We start from the raw sequence: 17,952 nt of genomic DNA on the forward strand, positions 1-17,952 counted from the left end.
CTTTCTATTAATCAGAAGCTGTTACTGGAGTGTACACTGATTAACAAATTTGATCATTTCCACCTTGACTCCCGTGTTCCCTTTGACCTATGACTCCCTCGATCTCTGTTACTTCTTTGTCACTGAACATCCTTAAAGATGAGAAACTGTAAAACCATTAATTGTCAATTAATTTGTAAAACCATTAATTGTCAATTAATTTGTAAAACCATTAATTGTCAATTAATTTGTAAAACCATTAATTGTCAATTAATTTGTAAAACCATTAATTGTCAATTAATTTGTTTTGAATGCACGGGTTCTCAGTATCCATGAATTTATAAAGGTATAAAAGATTATAGTACTAGCAGATTTGGTGGGAAAGATTAAATCAAGAAACCAATGTGTTTGTTTCTGTGGGGTTTTTTTGTTTTTGTTTTGAAAGCCAAGAAATCTTATTCCCATGCAAATGAATGACTTTATGGTTACCATGGTAAGCATTGCAACATAACTATCAAATGAATCCTTCACGCATGCTTCATATTTAAAAAATAATCACTTTTATTGGTAAACAGAATTCATATGCTAGTAAAGTTTTTAAAATGAAATATACTTCTTTACGATCTTATCAGAAAAAGTCTGTGGCCTTTACAATCTTATCAGAAAAAGTCTGTGGCCTTTACAATCTTATCAGAAAAAGTCTGTGGCCTTTGCACGTTTGGATGACCTTGATGTCATATTTCTCTTCAGTGTCATTGACCTTGTAGTTGGTGGAGATTTCAGGATGCTCTGGTCAGGGGTTCTGTCAGGGTTAAAGGCTACTTCCTTACTCTCTATCAAGGTTTTCTTGTTAAATTCTACAAGGAAAACAAAATGTGTTTAATCAATCATACTTGTGAAAGTGCTATCCCTACAGGGATGCTAATTGGGTTTAAAGAGTCAACGTTTGTCTGTACGTAATTATATCAATAAAACTTACCTAAAACACAGTTGTCAACGTTTTTCTGTACGTAATTATATCAATAAAATTAACCTAAAACACAGTTGTCAACGTTTTTCTGTACATAATTATATCAATAAAACTTACCTAAAACACAGTTGTCAATGTTTGTCTGTACGTAATTATATCAATAAAACTTACCTAAAACACAGTTGTCAACGTTTTTCTGTACGTAATTATATCAATAAAATTAACCTAAAACACAGTTGTCAACGTTTTTCTGTACGTAATTATATCAATAAAATTAACCTAAAACACAGTTGTCAACGTTTTTCTGTACGTAATTATATCAATAAAACTACCTAAAACACAGTTGTCAACGTTTTTCTGTACGTAATTATATCAATAAAACTTACCTAAAACACAGTTGTCAACGTTTTTCTGTACGTAATTATATCAATAAAATTAACCTAAAACACAGTTGTCAACGTTTTTCTGTACGTAATTATATCAATAAAACTACCTAAAACACAGTTGTCAACGTTTTTCTGTACGTAATTATATCAATCACCTAAAACACAGTTGTCAACGTTTTTCTGTACGTAATTATATCAATAAAATTACCTAAAACACAGTTGTCAACGTTTGTCTGTACGTAATTATATCAATAAAGCTTACCTAAAACACAGGTGTCAACGTTTTTCTGTACGTAATTATATCAATAAAACTTACCTAAAACACAGTTGTCAACGTTTTTCTGTACGTAATTATATCAATAAAACTTACCTAAAACACAGTTGTCAACGTTTTTCTGTACGTAATTATATCAATAAAACTTACCTAAAACACAGTTGTCAACGTTTTTCTGTACGTAATTATATCAATAAAATTACCTAAAACACAGTTGTCAACGTTTGTCTGTACGTAATTATATCAATAAAACTTACCTAAAACACAAAACACAGTTGTCAACGTTTTTCTGTACGTAATTATATCAATAAAATTAACCTAAAACACAGTTGTCAACGTTTTTCTGTACGTAATTATATCAATAAAATTAACCTAAAACACAGTTGTCAACATTTTTCTGTACGTAATTATATTAATAAAATTAACCTAAACCACAGTTGTCAACATTTTTCTGTACGTAATCATCTTAATAAAATTAACCTAAACCACAGTTGTCAACATTTTTCTGTACGTAATTATATTAATAAAATTAACCTAAAACACAGTTATCTAAACTAAAAAGAAACTGACAACTTCATATTTTCTTATAATATTATTATATATATTATAATATAGTATCACGACACAAACTTTTAATAATTCTGTACTTAAGGGGTTGCATGCCATTTAATTTATATTTGATGTCCAGCACATTTTCTTAGTATGACCAATGTACACACGAAAGATTCATCATCCTAGTTTTAATGCAAGCTAAGCTTTGCTCATGACATGAAATTTTAACAAAGGGCGATAACTCTGAACTAAAGGGTCACAGGCCCTGCCTTTGCTACACTGCACCTTACCTTATACATCACGTTAAAACATCCTAGTTTAAATGCTGGCAAAGCTATGCTCTAAATAAGGCATTTTTAACAAAGGTCAATAACTCTGTAATTGAGAGGGGCCCTGAATCTGGTTCACTGCACATTGTCTTTGTAAGATCAATGCAACCAAGTTTCATTATCCTAGTTAAAATGCAAGCAATTTAAAGTTTTGCTCTAGGCACAAAATTTTAACAAAGGGCAAGAACGCTGTAATTAGGGGATTGTGGGCCCTGCATTTGGTACAGTGCGTGTGTTCTTTGTATGATCAATGTATACACTAAGTTTCATTATCCTCCCTTGACTGTGGGCAAAGTTCCAGACACCAAATGGGTAAGGAGGGACGGATAGGGGACAAGGTGGCGACTATATGCTGACCTGAAAATATTTGGGGAGCATGACAAAGAATATAAACATGTCAACATAATCTTAATTCAAACCAAGACAAAATATGAACAATAAAAATATTTTCACAGAAACTCCTGAAAAAGGAGACACAAGCAGCCGAGAGTGCCTGCAGCACTCGTGTTCTATAATTGTTGGTCAAGATGACAAAGCACACTACAAATGAAATGTACTGCCGATGTTCATGACAAAAAAATATTGATAGTTCTTGATATTTTAATATTAAAATGTGTTAGAATTATGCAAATATGACCAGGTTAATCTGTAGTACTTAACTTCAATTACCAGCTTATCAGGACCTTAAAACCTGGGATGATTCTGCAAATCACACTCACCTTTAGCTTGATTCTTGTTCATGTTAAAACTGACATGTTTTCGGCCATCAGGAGGTGACAGGACTGGTGACATGGTTGCAGGATCCTGAAAATCAAGACGATCACTAGTGTTAATTACACCAATGACAAACCCGCTGTTGAGATTTTGTTTCATTGCTGCTCTGATCTCATTTTTCCTATCATTAATCCTCATCACACTAATACAACAAATAATTGTGGTAATCATTCAATCTAAAAATTGCTTTTACAAAATCTCCGACCCCTAGACACTAACCTCCAGTCAAAGAGGATTAACAATCTCTGACCCCTAGACACTAACCTCCAGTCAAAGAGGATTAACAATCTCTGACCCCTAGACACTAACCTCCAGTCAGAGAGGATTAACAATCTCTGACCCCTAGACACTAACCTCCAGTCAGAGAGGATTAACAATCTCTGACCCCTAGACACTAACCTCCAGTCAAAGAGGATTAACAATCTCTGACCCCTAGACACTAACCTCCAGTCAAAGAGGATTAACAATCTCTGACCCCTAGACACTAACCTCCAGTCAAAGAGGATTAACAATCTCTGACCCCTAGACACTAACCTCCAGTCAAAGAGGATTAACAATCTCTGACCCCTAGACACTAACCTCCAGTCAAAGAGGATTAACAATCTCTGACCCCTAGACACTAACCTCCAGTCAGAGAGGATTAACAATCTCTGACCCCTAGACACTAACCTCCAGTCAAAGAGGATTAACAATCTCTCAGACCCCTAGACACTAACCTCCAGTCAAAGAGGATTAACAATCTCTGACCCCTAGACACTAACCTCCAGTCAAAGAGGATTAACAATCTCTGACCCCTAGACACTAACCTCCAGTCAAAGAGGATTAACAATCTCTGACCCCTCAAAGAGATTAACACTACTAACCTCCAGTCAAAGAGGATTAACAATCTCTGACCCCTAGACACTAACCTCCAGTCAAAGAGGATTAACAATCTCTGACCCCTAGACACTAACCTCCAGTCAAAGAGGATTAACAATCTCTGACCCCTAGACACTAACCTCCAGTCAAAGAGGATTAACAATCTCTGACCCCTAGACACTAACCTCCAGTCAAAGAGGATTAACAATCTCTGACCCCTAGACACTAACCTCCAGTCAAAGAGGATTAACAATCTCTGACCCCTAGACACTAACCTCCAGTCAAAGAGGATTAACAATCTCTGACCCCTAGACACTAACCTCCAGTCAAAGAGGATTAACAATCTCTGACCCCTAGACACTAACCTCCAGTCAAAGAGGATTAACAATCTCTGACCCCTAGACACTAACCTCCAGTCAAAGAGGATTAACAATCTCTGACCCCTAGACACTAACCTCCAGTCAAAGAGGATTAACAATCTCTGACCCCTAGACACTAACCTCCAGTCAAAAGAGGATTATCCAGTCAAAGAGGATTAACAATCTCTGACCCCTAGACACTAACCTCCAGTCAAAGAGGATTAACAATCTCTGACCCCTAGACACTAACCTCCAGTCAAAGAGGATTAACAATCTCTGACCCCTAGACACTAACCTCCAGTCAAAGAGGATTAACAATCTCTGACCCATAGACACTAACCTCCAGTCAAAGAGGATTAACAATCTCTGACCCCTAGACACTAACCTCCAGTCAAAGAGGATTAACAATCTCTGACCCCTAGACACTAACCTCCAGTCAAAGAGGATTAACAATCTCTGACCCCTAGACACTAACCTCCAGTCAAAGAGGATTAACAATCTCTGACCCCTAGACACTAACCTCCAGTCAAAGAGGATTAACAATCTCTGACCCCTAGACACTAACCTCCAGTCAAAGAGGATTAACAATCTCTGACCCCTAGACACTAACCTCCAGTCAAAGAGGATTAACAATCTCTGACCCCTAGACACTAACCTCCAGTCAAAGAGGATTAACAATCTCTGACCCCTAGACACTAACCTCCAGTCAAAGAGGATTAACAATCTCTGACCCCTAGACACTAACCTCCAGTCAAAGAGGATTAACAATCTCTGACCCCTAGACACTAACCTCCAGTCAAAGAGGATTAACAATCTCTGACCCCTAGACACTAACCTCCAGTCAAAGAGGATTAACAATCTCTGACCCCTAGACACTAACCTCCAGTCAAAGAGGATTAAGTCAAAGAGGATTAACAATCTCTGACCCCTAGACACTAACCTCCAGTCAAAGAGGATTAACAATCTCTGACCCCTAGACACTAACCTCCAGTCAAAGAGGATTAACAATCTCTGACCCCTAGACACTAACCTCCAGTCAAAGAGGATTAACAATCTCTGACCCCTAGACACTAACCTCCAGTCAAAGAGGATTAACAATCTCTGACCCCTAGACACTAACCTCCAGTCAAAGAGGATTAACAATCTCTGACCCCTAGACACTAACCTCCAGTCAAAGAGGATTAACAATCTCTAGACACTAACCTCCAGTCAAAGAGGATTAACAATCTCTGACCCCTAGACACTAACCTCCAGTCAAAGAGGATTAACAATCTCTGACCCCTAGACACTAACCTCCAGTCAAAGAGGATTAACAATCTCTGACCCCTAGACACTAACCTCCAGTCAAAGAGGATTAACAATCTCTGACCCCTAGACACTAACCTCCAGTCAAAGAGGATTAACAATCTCTGACCTATAGACACTAACCTCCAGTCAAAGAGGATTAACAATCTCTGACCCCTAGACACTAACCTCCAGTCAAAGAGGATTAACAATCTCTGACCCCTAGACACTAACCTCCAGTCAAAGAGGATTAACAATCTCTGACCCCTAGACACTAACCTCCAGTCAAAGAGGATTAACAATCTCTGACCCCTAGACACTAACCTCCAGTCAAAGAGGATTAACAATCTCTGACCCCTAGACCTCCCTAACAAAAGACCTCCAGTCAAAGAGGATTAACAATCTCTGACCCCTAGACACTAACCTCCAGTCAAAGAGGATTAACAATCTCTGACCCCTAGACACTAACCTCCAGTCAAAGAGGATTAACAATCTCTGACCCCTAGACACTAACCTCCAGTCAAAGAGGATTAACAATCTCTGACCCCTAGACACTAACCTCCAGTCAAAGAGGATTAACAATCTCTGACCCCTAGACACTAACCTCCAGTCAGACACTAACCTCCAGTCAAAGAGGATTAACAATCTCTGACCCCTAGACACTAACCTCCAGTCAAAGAGGATTAACAATCTCTGACCCCTAGACACTAACCTCCAGTCAAAGAGGATTAACAATCTCTGACCCCTAGACACTAACCTCCAGTCAAAGAGGATTAACAATCTCTGACCCCTAGACACTAACCTCCAGTCAAAGAGGATTAACAATCTCTGACCCCTAGACACTAACCTCCAGTCAAAGAGGATTAACAATCTCTGACCCCTAGACACTAACCTCCAGTCAAAGAGGATTAACAATCTCTGACCCCTAGACACTAACCTCCAGTCAAAGAGGATTAACAATCTCTGACCCCTAGACACTAACCTCCAGTCAAAGAGGATTAACAATCTCTGACCCCTAGACACTAACCTCCAGTCAAAGAGGATTAACAATCTCTGACCAGTCAAAGAGGATTAACCTAGACACTAACCTCCAGTCAAAGAGGATTAACAATCTCTGACCCCTAGACACTAACCTCCAGTCAAAGAGGATTAACAATCTCTGACCCCTAGACACTAACCTCCAGTCAAAGAGGATTAACAATCTCTGACACCCCTGACCCCTAGACACTAACCTCCAGTCAAAGAGGATTAACAATCTCTGACCCCTAGACACTAACCTCCAGTCAAAGAGGATTAACAATCTCTGACCCCTAGACACTAACCTCCAGTCAAAGAGGATTAACAATCTCTCCAGTAAAGAGGATTAACAATCTCTGACCCCTAGACACTAACCTCCAGTCAAAGAGGATTAACAATCTCTGACCCCTAGACACTAACCTCCAGTCAAAGAGGATTAACAATCTCTGACCCCTAGACACTAACCTCCAGTCAAAGAGGATTAACAATCTCTGACCCCTAGACACTAACCTCCAGTCAAAGAGGATTAACAATCTCTGACCCCTAGACACTAACCTCCAGTCAAAGAGGATTAACAATCTCTCTAACCTCCAGTCAAAGAGGATTAACAATCTCTGACCCCTAGACACTAACCTCCAGTCAAAGAGGATTAACAATCTCTGACCCCTAGACACTAACCTCCAGTCAAAGAGGATTAACAATCTCTGACCCCTAGACACTAACCTCCAGTCAAAGAGGATTAACAATCTCTGACCCCTAGACACTAACCTCCAGTCAAAGAGGATTAACAATCTCTGACCCCTAGACACTAACCTCCAGTCAAAGAGGATTAACAATCTCTGACCCCTAGACACTAACCTCCAGTCAAAGAGGATTAACAATCTCTGACCCCTAGACACTAACCTCCAGTCAAAGAGGATTAACAATCTCTGACCCCTAGACACTAACCTCCAGTCAAAGAGGATTAACAATCTCTGACCCCTAGACACTAACCTCCAGTCAAAGAGGATTAACAATCTCTGACCCCTAGACACTAACCTCCAGTCAAAGAGGATTAACAATCTCTGACCCCTAGACACTAACCTCCAGTCAAAGAGAATTAACAATCTCTGACCCCTAGACACTAACCTCCAGTCAAAGAGGATTAACAATCTCTGACCCCTAGACACTAACCTCCAGTCAAAGAGGATTAACAATCTCTGACCCCTAGACACTAACCTCCAGTCAGAGAGAATTAACAATCTCTGACCCCTAGACACTAACCTCCAGTCAAAGAGGATTAACAATCTCTGACCCCTAGACACTAACCTCCAGTCAAAGAGGATTAACAATCTCTGACCCCTAGACACTAACCTCCAGTCAAAGAGGATTAACAATCTCTGACCCCTAGACACTAACCTCCAGTCAAAGAGGATTAACAAGAGGATTAAGAATCTCTGACCCCTAGACACTAACCTCCAGTCAAAGAGGATTAACAATCTCTGACCCCTAGACACTAACCTCCAGTCAAAGAGGATTAACAATCTCTGACCCCTAGATACTAACCTCCAGTCAAAGAGGATTAACAATCTCTGACCCCTAGACACTAACCTCCAGTCAAAGAGGATTAACAATCTCTGACCCCTAGACACTAACCTCCAGTCAAAGAGGATTAACAATCTCTGACCCCTAGACACTAACCTCCAGTCAAAGAGGATTAACAATCTCTGACCCCTAGACACTAACCTCCAGTCAAAGAGGATTAACAATCTCTGACCCCTAGACACTAACCTCCAGTCAAAGAGGATTAACAATCTCTGACCCCTAGACACTAACCTCCAGTCAAAGAGGATTAACAATCTCTGACCCCTAGACACTAACCTCCAGTCAAAGAGGATTAACAATCTCTGACCCCTAGACACTAACCTCCAGTCAAAGAGGATTAACAATCTCTGACCCCTAGACACTAACCTCCAGTCAAAGAGGATTAACAATCTCTGACCCCTAGACACTAACCTCCAGTCAAAGAGGATTAACAATCTCTGACCCCTAGACACTAACCTCCAGTCAAAGAGGATTAACAATCTCTGACCCCTAGACACTACACTCCAGTCAAAGAGGATTAACAATCTCTGACCCCTAGACACTACCCTCCAGTCAAAGAGGATTAACAATCTCTGACCCCTAGACACTACCCTCCAGTCCAAGAGAATTAACAATCTCTGACCCCTTGACACTAACCTCCAGTCAAAGAGGATTAACAATCTCTGACCCCTTGACACTACCCTCCTGTCAGAGAGGATTAACAATCTCTGACCCCTAGACACTACCCTCCTGTCAGAGAGAATTAACAATCTCTGACCCCTTGACACTACCCTCCTGTCAGAGAGAATTAACAATCTCTGACCCCTTGACACTACCCTCCTGTCAGAGAGAATTAACAATCTCTGACCCCTTGACACTACTCTCCTGTCAGAGAGAATTAACAATCTCTGACCCCTTGACACTACCCTCCTGTCAGAGAGAATTAACAATCTCTGACCCCTTGACACTACCCTCCAGTCCAAGAGAATTAACAATCTCTGACCCCTTGACACTACCCTCCAGTCCAAGAGAATTAACAATCTCTGACCCCTTGACACTACCCTCCTGTCAGAGAGAATTAACAATCTCTGACCCCTTGATACTACTCTCCTGTCCAAGAGAATTAACAATCTTTGACTAAAGTTTAAGCAACTTGTTATAAATGGAACCCCTGTAAAACACCTATGCTCACCAACTTAGGTCAAATCTCAAAGTAAACTTAAACAAAGAAGTTGATTGGAACCGACGCTCTCAATGACCTTTGGAGGGCTCTTGTCTCATGAAGTTTTAGAGGGAAGTATATAAACAGGAGAGGATGTGTAACCTAAATAACCTAGAATCTACATAGAATTGACAGCTTATCTGTAATTATGCGAGGTATTTTTTTAATATACCAATTTCTTCTTGTCAGATTTCGGTGTAGCCTTGGCAACAGCTTTCCTCAAGAATGCTGGTGGTGTTGATATACTTGTATCAAACTTGGCAAACTTGGAACCCGGCAATTCTTTTCCTGATAGGTCCAGAGGGGATTTTGTTTTTCCCTTATATTTTTTGTTCGGTATCCAGATTTCAATCTCTTCTTGAGTTTCAGACCCTTTTTCAGTAGTGTTGTCTAGTGTAGCTGGTAGAGCAGACAAATCTGATGATGAAGTACCTGTGAACAAATCACAGGAATCTCTCAAATCTGCACACTTTGCACTTCTTTTCTTTTTAACAGCATTGGTATTGCTTTCTATATGAGCAACTTTCTTCTCTTTTCCACTGCTTTCTGTATCAGTGCAATCATTTTGTAACTCATTTAAAACACTACTGCCTTCGTCATCACAACTGTCATATAAAACCTTCTCTGTAATGTTTTGTTTAGTTTTCTTTTTCTTCTTGATATCTTTTGTTTTAACATTCTGATTTGGTTCACCGTCAGCACTTCCCAGTTTTTTGTTTTTCTTTTCCTTTCCTTCACTATTTTCATCCATCTCTGATCCAGCCTCAGATTTATGTTTCTTGATTGGAGTTATCTCCCCTTCTGCATCAAATGAGTCTGTTGATGTGGAGTTTCCTGTGGAACAAGACTGATCTGAATGACTTTTTTTACTTTTGGAGAAGATAAGTAAAACATATATGTTTTTGGTATTTGTATTTAATATGTTACACCATACCATGTTTGTCTAAATAGGTACATTAAAAGGCTCTAAAAAGTATAATGTTGATAATGATATCCTGTACCCCAAACAAGCAGAAACAGCCAATAAACAAAATAACAATAGAACAAGAGATCCAAGAGGGATCTTAACGCCCACCACTGTTTGATTCTTATATACGCCAACCACTGTTTGATTTTTATATACGCCCACCACTGTTTGATTTTTATATACGCCCACCACTGTTTGATTTTTATATACGCCCACCATTGTTTGATTTTTATATACGCCCACCATTGTTTGATTTTTATATATGCCCACCATTGTTTGATTTTTATATACGCCCACCATTGTTTGATTTTTATATACGCCCACCATTGTTTGATTTTTATATACGCCCACCATTGTTTGATTTTTATATGCAACTGAAAGTTGGATTGATTCCTTTCTTTTTTCTTCTCTTCTCTGTTCTTGCTCTTAATGATAAGACATTTGAACATTCCTTTGAAGAAATAGCAATGATAATATTTACCTTCCAAATCCAAAATGGCCACATGAAAGCCATTTTGTTACTTCTGATCAGTCTCAAAATCAAATGTGCACAAGGAGAGATCAAAGGTAACATACATATGAAATTTAGTACTTCTTTAGAAATAACAATAACAATCTTTACCAGGCAAAATCCAAGATGATTACCTGTTGGCCATTTTGTTTTTCTGATCAGCCTCAATCTCATATAGGCACAACCTGGGACCTAAAGGAACCTATACTTGAAATTTGAGAAAGATCTATAGAACACTTCTTAAGAAATAGCGATAACAAAATTGCAAAAATCAAAGTCAAAGATGGCTGTCTGTCGACCACAACTAGGGACCAAAAGGAATCTATACAAGAAACTTGAGAAAGATCTATACAGCAGTTCTCAAGAAATAGCGATAACAAAAATTGTTTATGGACAGATAGACAGATGACAGACCATTAACACAGAGAAATTTGAATAGCCACCATCTGATGATGGTGGGCCAATAAAAAAATATAAATGATGTTGCTTCTGTCAGATTTTTAGCAACATTATTTTTATGAAGGAAATGCCTTTGTCTTGAATTTTAATTAGAAACAGAAATAACATTTAATCATTCTTTTTTGTAACAGGTTATGTCATAGTTTCACAACTTTGTTAATTTAAAGGAGAACGATATGAAAATCAATTAAAGTATCAATTGCATACAGAATTACTAAAACATAAAGGCAAACAGATGTTAAAATGAAAACAAACATTCACCAATTGATACATTTGTATTGCGACACTGCCAAAAAATCAACATAGTTTCCTCTTTCAACTAAGGGCCAAGAGAAATCTGGAACTCTGAAGGTCTTGATCTTATTTCAAGAGAAATCTGGAACTCTGAAGAAGGACTAGATCTTACTTCAAGAGAAATCTGGAACCCTGAAGAAGGTCTAGATCTTACTGCAAGAGAAATCTGGAACTCTGAAGAAGGTCTAGATCTTACTTCAAGAGAAATCTGGAACCCTGAAGAAGGTCTAGATCTTACTTCAAGAGAAATCTGGAACTCTGAAGAAGGTCTAGATCTTACTGCAAGAGAAATCTGGAACTCTGAAGAAGGTCTAGATCTTACTTCAAGAGAAATCTGGAACTCTGAAGAAGGTCTAGATCTTACTTCAAGAGAAATCTGGAACTCTGAAGAAGGTCTAGATCTTACTGCAAGAGAAATCTGGAACTCTGAAGAAGGTCTAGATCTGCAAGAGAAATCTTCAAAGAAATCTTCAAGAGAAACTCTGAAGAAGGTCTAGATCTGAAGAAGGTCTAGATGTCTAGATCTTACTGCAAGAGAAATCTGGAACCCTGAAGAAGGTCTAGATCTTACTGCAAGAGAAATCTGGAACCCTGAAGAAGGTCTAGATCTTACTGCAAGAGAAATCTGGAACTCTGAAGAAGGTCTAGATCTTACTGCAAGAGAAAGAATCTTAGATCTTACTTCAAGAGGTCTGGAACTCTGAAGAAGGTCTAGATCTTACTCAAGAGAAATCTGGAACTCTGAAGAAGGTCTAGATCTTACTTCAAGAGAAATCTGGAACTCTGAAGAAGGTCTAGATCTTACTTCAAGAGAAATCTGGAACTCTGAAGAAGGTCTAGATCTTACTTCAAGAGAAATCTGGAACTCTGAAGAACTCTGAAGAAGGTCTAGATCTTACTTCAAGAGAAATCTGGAACTCTGAAGAAGGTCTAGATCTTACTTCAAGAGAAATCTGGAACCCTGAAGAAGGTCTAGATCTTACTGCAAGAGAAATCTGGAACCCTGAAGAAGGTCTAGATCTTACTGCAAGAAGGTCTAGATCTTACTGCAAGAGAAATCAAGAGAAATCTGGAACTCTGATCTTACTTCAAGAATCTGGAAGATCTTACTGCAAGAGAAATCTGGAACTCTGAAGAAGGTCTAGATCTTACTGCAAGAGAAATCTGGAACTCTGAAGAAGGTCTAGATCTTACTTCAAGAGAAATCTGGAACTCTGAAGAAGGTCTAGATCTTACTGCAAGAGAAATCTGGAACCCTGAAGAAGGTCTAGATCTTACTTCAAGAGAAATAACAAGGAGGCCTTTTGTGTGAAAAGTGTGGTAAGCAAGCTTAAACAAGAAAGAAATGCTAGTATTGTCATAATTATTAACATTAAATGAAACATCTAAATATGTTATTGAATAAACAATAGAGTATAACTATGTGTTTCAAGTTGACAACTATGACTGCCATATTGGATAATGGACAGACCCAAAAACTAAAAACAGCACCATCTGTGGATCCTTTATGTTTCAGATCTTGTGGAACTTTTTAAAGTAAGAGTAAAACAGGAATGTCCAAAAACAATCACGTAACCATGTTACAAAATGGTTACCATGGCTGCCATTTTTTTTTTAATTTATAGCACCACTAGAAGTGGAGAAAAGTTTAAAAGTTTATAACAGACGCCACACCGTGCCAGATGAAAAACAATGGCTTCATGTCATATTGACCACAGGTCAGATGAGATTGTAAAATGAATGAGCTTCTCTCTATAATCCATTTATTATTTTAATCCACAATCAACGTAATGGTAGTTGAAATTTACTTCCCTTATTTAAGCCAAAGATACAATTCAAATGAAATCTGACCTTTTCTTTTTCTGGTTTTAGTTTTTTTCTTCTTTTTATGCAGTCTCTTACTGATGCCAGGAGCAATGTATTCCTCTTTAGTAATGATGCCCTGATCCAATTCTCGAAATCTGTAACAGAAAAATATGGATTTTTGCCCTCATCCAACACTTAAAAAATACATAACAGAAAAAATGGAATTATGAAGGTTAGAGGAATCTACTGACAATATTGTGTGGGTTGTCGTACCAGGGGAGCTAACTATTTAGGATTTGGTAGACTTTGTGATAGTGTTGAGAATACAGTTTAATTACGGTAATATTGTAGATATTACTGGTGTGATACATTATTGCTTACAGCATCATCCTTGTAAATTGTAATAAATGTAAATATTGTAACCTGTGTTTATCTGTTAAATATGTGGCAATCTATCTCTGTAAGTTTACAGAAACCTTGTCTTATGTGACCTAAAAATGTAATATATTGTTTTGCATATTAACAGCTGAAATACAGTTCCTTTTTTTATTTTTTGACAGGAACTTGTGACAAATTGACCTTTGAACTTAATCTGACCTTGACCTTGGTCATACAGTGTTTAAACTACAATAATGATTAAAAAATTCAGAAAATTGATCTTATAATATTTTACTGCTAAAATTGTAATTAAAAACATATTTTATAAAGCAAAGTAAACAGGAGCACACATCTCTTGTCTTCTGATCTAAATCAATTTAAATTCTTAAGGGGTTCAAGAAATATGTAAGCAAGCTTTTCATTTCAAAAATGGTTAATAGTGACCTTTGCCCTTTGGCCTTGGCAGATAAAGATCTTGGTAGTGTGAAGCTATGGGTATAAAAAAGGGATTCATCAGATAGCTGTCACAAGTGTTTTTTATCTAAGAAATGGGTCACCTTTAAACTTGACCATGTTCTGTAGTCCAAAAGCAGTCAATTGTGACCTCTGACCTGTGACCACCAAAATCTTTTCAGATCTAGACCAAGGTGGGGTGATACTATTATATAAATATGTTCTAAATCAGTGTATGAGTTCATGAGATATCTTGTGTACAATGTTTCCATAGAGACAAACACAAAAGTGATTACTCCAAACCTCCCCCTAAGGTGGGATGCAGGGGGTCATAAAAAGCAGGTTTTTAAAATCTTTATTTCAGCTAAAGCTGTTGATTTCCTGTTTGGTTATATCTCACTGATAAACAGTGGAAAATCTTTGGGTATAAGATTTGAGTTGAATTAACAACCTTACCTTTTGACCCATTCGTAAAGGATGGTCCTATTTTTGGTGCGACACAACTTGTCACTGCCGAGTTGGAAAAGACGATCAGCGATAGCACTGTAGTCAAACTGTAAAAAGACATCTATTATTGTAATTATAACAAGCTTACAGTTAGTGTTAGCTTACAGTTAGTGTTGCATGCAATACATGTCCCCTGCCGTAAATTAATGTATTTATCAGCAAATGTCTGCTAATAAGCCCACCAGTGTTCTGTTGTAAAGCAAATGGGAGCAAATGCTACTTAACTCTTTGCAATAAGCTAACCCTTTACTATGGATCCGAGTTCATATGTTGGTGGCTTACCTGTAATCTAACAGGTGGCTTACCTATAATCTATCAGACTGTTAACCTGTAACCTAAAAGACTGCTTACCTGTAACCTAACAGGAGGCTCTCCTGTAATCTAACAGGAGGCTCACCTGTAACCTAACAGACAGCTTACCTGTAATCTAACAGACTGCTTACCTGTAACTTAACTGGAGGCTCTCCTGTAATCTAACAGGAGGCTCACCTGTAACCTAACAAACAGCTTACCTGTAATCTAACAGACTGCTTACCTGTAACCTAACAGGAGGCTCTCCTGTAATCTAACAGGAGGCTCACCTGTAACCTAACAAACAGCTTACCTGTAATCTAACAGACTGCTTACCTGTAACCTAACAGGAGGCTCTCCTGTAATCTAACAGGTGGCTTACCTGTAATCTAACAGACTGCTTACCTGTAACCTAACAGGAGGTGTAATCTAACAGGTGGCTTACCTGTAATCTAACAGACTGCTTACCTGTAACCTAACAGGAGGATCTCCTGTAATCTAACAGGCGGCTTACCTGTAATCTAACAGACGGCTTACCTGTAATCTAACAGGTGGCTTACATGTAATCTATCAGGTGGCATACCTGTGCTCTAACAGGCGGCTCACCTGTAATCTAACAGTTGGCATACCTGTAATCTAAGAGGCAGCTCACCTGTAATCTAACAGGTGGCTTACCTGTAATCTAACAGACTGCTTAACTGTAACCTAACAGACTGCTTAACTGTAACCTAACAGGAGGCTCTCCTGTAATCTAACAGGTGGCTAACCTGTAATCTAACAGGCGGCTCACCTGTAACCTAACAGGAGGCTCTCCTGTAATCTAACAGGCGGCTTACCTGTAATCTAACAGGTGGCTTACCTGCAATCTAACAGGTGGCTTACCTGTAACCTATCAGGTGGCATACCTGTAACCCAACAGGAGGCTTACCTGTAATCCAACAGGAGGCTTACCTGTAATCTAACAGACAGCTCACCTGTAATCTAACAGGTGGCTTGACTGTAATCTAACAGGTGGCATACCTGTTACCTAACAGACGGCTCACCTGTTATCTAACAGGCGGCTCACCTGTAACCTAACAGGCTGCTTACCTATAACCTAACAGACGGCTTACCTCTAATCTAACAGATGGCTTACCTGTAATCTAACAGATGGCTTACCTGTAACCTTACGGGCATGTCCAAGTCATCTGCATTTTCTAACAGGATCCCTCCTCTTCTTTCTACAACAGACATTATAATCACCAATACAGAGATAATTCTCCTCTACAACACAGACATTATAATCACCACTACAGAGATAATTCTCCTCTACAACACAGACATTATAATCACCACTACAGAGATAATTCTCCTCTACAACACAGACATTATAATCACCACTACAGAGATAATTCTCCTCTACAACACAGACATTATAATCACCACTACACAGATAATTCTCCTCTACAACACAGACATTATAATCACCACTACACAGATAATTCTCCTCTACAACACAGACATTATAATCACCACTACACAGATAATTCTCCTCTACAACACAGACATTATAATCACCACTACACAGATAATTCTCCTCTACAACACAGACATTATAATCACCACTACACAGATAATTCTCCTCTACAACACAGACATTATAATCACCACTACAGAGATAATTCTCTGATAGGAGTTTAGTTTATTGTTGGTTTAAGTCCTATTAACAGCCCAGTAATTTCAGGATGTGCCAGGATTCAGTTGTGGAGGAAAGCGGGAAAGAAACAACAACTTGCAGTTCGTACTGCGTCCCAGAGGTGGCAAGCTTGTGATAAAGAGGTTCAGAGGCCACAGTGGCTTTAACCGCTTGGTGTGACGGCTACTGGGAGATAATAATGAATTTGCAGGACCATTCCACAGTAGTATAATCTGATGTACACTCAGGTAGAAAGTCATGTGACAAAATAACATAGAAGAGAAAACCGATTGAAATGTTGAGCTTGTGTTTCATTGTTATAAAACATACCTCCATTAATTTTTTAGCTGCTTCCAATGCATCGTCTAGCGTTTGCTCCAGTATCGCACCAAACACACGAGCAAAAACCCTCTTCATTACATCAGTGCTGTCACAAAAAACAAAGAAATAAGCATGTTGACAAGATGGCTTCCACTGCTCATCAGCAGTCACTGCAAAAGTATATCATATGTAACAGTATTATAAATATTAACACATTTCCCCATTATAATGTTATTGAAGTGCAATCTCAAAAAAGAGATTTTCTAGAACCAATTGTAATTAAAATTTGTCTATATTTTCACTTGGGTTTACCTTTCTAGTTCAAGGTCACACTCTTTCAATACCCAAACATTCTGACCACCATCCCCATATCTAAACTGTTCCCCGGGAGACCAGGCCCTTTGTATACCTGAACATGTTCCCCAGTGAGACCAAGCCCTTTGTATACCAAAACATGTTCCCCAGTGAGACCAAGCCCTTTGTATACCAAAACATGTTCCCCAGTAAGACCAAGCCCTCTGTATACCAAAACATGTTCCCCAGTGAGACCAGGCCCTTTGTTTACCAAAACATGTTCCCCAGTAAGACCAAGCCCTCTGTATACCAAAACATGTTCCCCAGTAAGACCAAGCCCTCTGTATACCAAAACATGTTCCCCAGTGAGACCAGGCCCTTTGTTTACCAAAACATGTTCCCCAGTGAGACAAGGCCCTTTGTATACCA

General features: G+C 38.6%; 1 pseudogene; it reads right to left on the reverse strand.

Annotated features, from left to right (window-relative positions):
- Nucleotides 1-516: 516 nt before the first annotated feature.
- The window catches only part of LOC132562728 (ribosomal RNA processing protein 1 homolog B-like), a 31,227-nt pseudogene continuing 13,791 nt past the window's right edge, over nt 517-17,952 (reverse strand).

The sequence above is a fragment of the Ylistrum balloti genome, unplaced genomic scaffold (genome assembly GCF_031769215.1).
Source record: "Ylistrum balloti isolate Yb309-2 unplaced genomic scaffold, AGI_CSIRO_Ybal_v1 Utg371494, whole genome shotgun sequence".
Taxonomy (NCBI): domain Eukaryota; kingdom Metazoa; phylum Mollusca; class Bivalvia; order Pectinida; family Pectinidae; genus Ylistrum; species Ylistrum balloti.